Genomic DNA, 6,000 nt, shown 5'->3' on the forward strand with positions numbered 1-6,000 from the left:
TCTGTCTTTCTCTGTATGGCTTATTTCACTTAGCATCACACTCTCCAGTTCCATCCACGTTGCTACAAAGGGCCATATTTCGTTCTTTCTCATTGCCATGTAGTACTCCATTGTGTATGTAAACCACAATTTCTTTATCCATTCATCAGTTGATGGACATTTAGGCTCTTTCCATAATTTGGCTATTGTTGAGAGTGCTGCTATGAACATTGGGGTACAAGTGCCCCTATGCATCAGTACTCCTGTATCCCTTGGGTAAATTCCTAGCAGTGCTATTGCTGGGTCATAGGGTAGGTCTATTTTTAATTTTCTGAGGAACCTCCACACTGCTTTCCAGAGTGACTGCACCAATTTGCATTCCCACCAACAGTGCAAGAGGGTTCCCGTTTCTCCACATCCTCACCAGCATCTATAGTCTCCTGATTTGTTCATTTTGGCCACTCTGACTGGCATGAGGTGATATCTGAGTGTGGTTTTGATTTGTATTTCCCTGATGAGGAGAGACGTTGAGCATCTTTTCATGTGCCTGTTGGCCATCCGGATGTCTTCTTTAGAGAAGTGTCTATTCATGTTTTCTGCCCATTTCTTCACTGGGTTATTTGTTTTTCGGGTGTGGAGTTTGGTGAGCTCTTTATAGATTTTGGATACTAGCCCTTTGTCCGATATGTCATTTGCAAATATCTTTTCCCACTCCATTGGTTGCCTTTTAGTTTTGTTGGTTGTTTCCTTTGCTGTGTACACGTATATATTAAAAAACCTTAAATCAATTCTGTTATAAGACAAACCCGGATGGGCACATGGAATCTAGGAATGGTTTCCTTATTTTTTCTTTCCATTTTAATATGAGAGATAACCAGAACATTGTAGATTTGATCCATAGACAGAAAGACGTTGATGTAGAAAAAAACACAACCAAAAGAAAATTATCCTTAAAAAATGGCTAACAGGGTTCACAAGATCACAAGTGGTGGGTTTAATCAATCATTGATTCCATGTGGAGACTCATTGTAAAAGAAAAGGCTCCAAAGAATATAAGGGCAAACAAGGATTGCATTATATTATCTGTATTGTTGTTTGAAGAGTAGAAAGTTTCCCCTGATGACTTCTTTCTCCCTCTGAGAATATGGTACATTCATCTTTGAGAAAATGATGGATGTGTGGGGACATTTGTGGACTTTATTAAGTCTGAACATTTTTGAGCATGAGTAGCAAAATATTCAACGGTGTTAAGCAATTTATTATCTTATATTACTATTTTACTTTATAAGAAATCCGAAGCTGGATGGTTCAAATTGGTTGACTTAGTAGTAACTGGTAACCTCAAAAATCTCCTGATCTTTTGTGTTCCTATTGACGTTGCTAGTACATTTTTCTTTCTATACACGTGGTCACAAGGTAGATGCATCCACTGCAGGCATGACTTTCTCAAATTCTTTTTGTCAAAGATGAAAAGAGCACTTTGTTCTTAAGATGTTTCTCTTTTAGTAGGAAGGAAAATTTTTTCTTAAACCCTTTCATCAGTTATTATCATGTATTTAACTGATCAGAAGTTAATGACTCCTCATGTTTAAACCAATCGTGGACAAGGGAAGAGGGGATTACTATGGTTGAATTAGAAGTGCTATTTTTTATTCTGAGGACTGGGCTGGGTATGGGTGCAACTTCTTAGAGCACCAGGAGTTGTCTTTCTCAAAATGAAGGTAATTTGGGGGCACCAAGGTAGCTCTGTAGGTTAAGCATCTGACTTTGGCTCAGGTCATGACCTCCTGGCTTCTAAGTGAGTTCAAGCCCCAAGCTGGGCTCACTGCTCTCAGCCTGCTTAGGTTCCTCAGTCCCTCTCTTGCTCCTTGCCCCTACCCCACTTCTTCGCATGTACGTGCTTGCACTCTCTCTCAAAAATAAATAAATATTAACAAAGAAAGGATAATGAAGATACTGTTACTAAATCAGAAGAGGCAATTGACTTTTAAGTAGACAGCTAATAAATAGTTCCACTATAAGTAAAATGGAGAACATACCAAACGTGTAAGAGCACATTTTAATAGCGATGTTTAGTTTGACTGCCAAGCCATTTTTCAGGCATATTTGAGTTATAACATAAATTCAAAGTAAACTCACATTTGAAATTTCCCAAATTTGTAATTAATGACAGTTTTACAAAATATTTGTGTATGGACTTATCTAACATCATATTTTTGAACTACCTCAAACATTCTGGAAGGCCCAGGATTTCTCTTCTCATCCCCATTCTCAGGACAGCAGACAAGAAGGGACTTGTCAATCAAAGAGTAATGGGTATGGTCTCACAGATATTGCTTTTTTTATACTTCCATCATTTATGCTCAACATCATCTTTTGTTACATGGAAAGGCATCTGTCTTTTTATTATTAAGAGCTTTGAAAAGGTTTATAAACTAAACAATGTAGAAATGTTTATGACAAATCACCATAAAGAAATTAAAAGACGTCTTAGGCTTCTTATAGTTTGTTTTCTTCCCATATGTTTACAATGTGGAAGTATCAGTTTATTTGAATGGAATAGTTTCAACTTTGCTGTTTTGTTTGTTTTGTTTTTTTTTTTTACTTTCCGAGCAACAGTTTACAAGATTCATGTTGACTCATACAAAGAAATTAATATTGCATGTGGAGTGATTAAAAGTTCCTTTGGCTTTACTCAAGCAGAAATGTTAAAGGGTACCTGCTCCACCAGGAGAGACTTTTTAGAGAGAATACCAGAATTAAACCAGAAATTTATTTTGGGGGAAGGTAATATTTAATAGAATCATAATTAAATGATTATCAAAATTATAATAATGGTATAAGTTTTGAGATAGTGGTGATATAAAGTCATCACTACTTTGAAGATATAATAACTAGAATCTGGATATTCATATTTATGTATGATGAAATTTACCAGACACTGCTTCCCTCTCTGACCAGAAACTAAAAGCACTGAGTTGAAACTCAAGGGAAACTAAATTTAGGTTGTGATAAAGTTTACAAATCTTGCTTACCGTGAGGTGCAAGAGATATAAATTTAAGGACTGACAACATAAGGTGGTCACAATGGCCACTTTTATAATGGAGATCACTGAATATTTCCTGGCACTCTAAGAGACAATGTACTTTAATGTAGATTATATTGATTTACCCTAAGATAACTGTTTCCTCTTACCTTGCAATAACTTGGAGCAAATCAATGCAATCTGCATTTCAATACTTTGTTTTACTGACTTCTTAATAGAGATGGGTTGAAAAATTTGATTAGAGGAAAATATGCCCACACCTACTAATAACTGAACTGCATACAGGTAGGAAATTAGAGAGCAAAATAACTCACTTTATTTTTAAATCTACCAAAGCAATTAATGCTCCTCTCTTCTAGAAACTTTACCGATGAAGATGTGACCTTGCTAACTTTGGAATAGTGTCTAAAAGGCCCTCCCTGAAAGCATTCATATCACACTATTAAGGGCATATCTTTCATGATTCCATTAAAATATAAACAGTAAAAAAGTACTACTAATAAATGTGGAATAATTTCACCACATCTCTTGTGGTGAAAAACAAAATCTTCATTTTTTATTATTTCTTTTTCTTTTATTTATTGTTAACAACATTTCCATGACTATAAACATACTACTCAAAAGTGGTAAAAGTGTCTCCTAATCCACTAAGACTTTGTATAAGTTTGGACCACGCTCCTTCCAGAGTTGTTTTACATTCTTCTCAGTAGAGATACACAATTTGAAGGCAATGACCAGGTGTACTGATGTTTCCACTGTTATTGCCATATTAGCCAACGTTTAATGTCTTATGTATCTGAAAATTAAATCAAAGAGGCCAAGGAAGCCAACACAAGTCCACTAGGAAAGACATCTGGTATAATCAGGATAAAGGGCTTATGTTAATACAGCTTAATGCAGGGAGAGTTGTTAACAGTTGTTAACATCTTGTTTTGTTATGCTCCTATTACATTTGAATATCAAGAAAGATCACATGAGGAAGATTATGAAACCAAGAAGTTATTAAGTCTTTGATATGATTCATTTAAGAATGTGATAAATGGATAATTTATAGATTGTCCACTTGAGAAGAAAAAGAAGAGAAAGAAGAGAGAAATGGTCTCTGTCCACTAAGACAGTAACAGTTAAAATACCTTGTTAGTGTAATAAAAATTATTAAAGAGACTTAATAAGACTTTAAGATATTCTTAGATTAATGCAGTATGAAAGCACAAAAATTATCTACAATTACTTCAACGTTTCATCTACTCTAATTTTTCATTTTTGAGTATTCAGCCCAACCCCTAACTCTTTCTTAAATCTATCTTGATATTTTTCTTCTTTAGTTTCATCTTACATTTATTGTACATGATTATATTATTTTGAATTTTATTTATTATGCAATCATTTCTTTCCAAAGAGATTTTAATTCTAAGCACATGCACACACACACACACACACACACACACACACACAGGTAAATTCTTTGTATCATAGGGGCGCCTGGGTGGCGCAGTCGGTTAAGCGTCCGACTTCAGCCAGGTCACGATCTCGCGGTCCGTGAGTTCGAGCCCCGCGTGGGGCTCTGGGCTGATGGCTCAGAGCCTGGAGCCTGTTTCCGATTCTGTGTCTCCCTCTCTCTCTGCCCCTCCCCCGTTCATGCTCTGTCTCTCTCTGTCCCAAAAATAAATAAACGTTGAAAAAAAAAATTAAAAAAAAAAAAAATTCTTTGTATCATAAATTACTAAGTTTGTTTCACAGTAGGACTTACAACTATATAGGATAAAATCTAATAAAGTGAAATCCTAACATTTTCATTCTTCTGATCACTAAATCCAAATCACAAGGATATTTGCAAGAGCATTCAAAATCTATTTCTGTGAACTTCAGAAATCAACATTTACAAGAACATTTTCAATTGACATCATAAGAAACCTCGTTAGGCCATTTGAAAGTACATTTAAAAGAACATTTACAATTACAAGGGATTTTTAAGACAAAAGACATGTTCTTTATCTTGTGATTTTACTGAATTGTGTATATGCAACTAGGCACAATCACAAGAGGTGGTAAAAAAACAAAAAGTAATTTTCAACAGTTTTAATTTTGATTTTAACTTTACACAAAAAATAGCACTATTATCGGGGCACCTAAGTGGTTCCGGGTTAAGCATCTGACTTCCGTTCAGGTCATGAACTCATGGTTTGTGAGTTTCAGCCCCACATCAGGATACATATTGACAGCTTAGAGACTGGAGCCTGCTTCAGATCTCTATCCCTCTCTCTCTGACCCTCCCCATTTGCACTCTGTCTCTGTTTCTCAAAAATAAATACATATTAAAAAGAGAGTGCACTATTATCTTTACTTTTAGAACAATTTCTTATGAGCTTAGCCAAAATGAAATGTGCAAATACATGTCCCAATACAGTTTGAATTTACTTGTTATACTTAAGGCAGCTAAAAATACATCTACTGATTTTCATATTGAAACTCCTGCACTGTTTATCTCTTAGTTTGATTACTATGAATAAAATATTATTAGACTTTGATATTTAGATACTTAATTTATGGTTGATCAAACTTTAGGAATATGGCACATAAGAACTTGTCTCACAAGAGACGAATTTATAGTCAAAATGTTAAGGTACAAATATAGAGAGGAATTTTATAATATTCAAAACTGTGTATTTAAAAAAATAGAAGAGAAAGGGGTATTTATAGTTTGAAAATGGCTACATCCCCCAAATATTCAGGAAAATCCTAGGTAATGAATAAACTTTAGACATATTCACTTTAATGTCAGGAAAACGCATGGATGTTTGAATTTGTTATGATTTTTTAAAAAAAATACTTACCAGTGCGCTAAATTAATAGAAAAAAAAAAGGTTGAAAGGAAATAGATGAAGCTTCCATTATTTGAAGGTGATCTGATCATCACTGAAAAATATAACAAAATCAACATGTTTTTAAATAGTCAAGAGATTATGGGAATATT

Source organism: Lynx canadensis, chromosome B1, assembly GCF_007474595.2.
Source record: "Lynx canadensis isolate LIC74 chromosome B1, mLynCan4.pri.v2, whole genome shotgun sequence".
NCBI lineage: Eukaryota > Metazoa > Chordata > Mammalia > Carnivora > Felidae > Lynx > Lynx canadensis.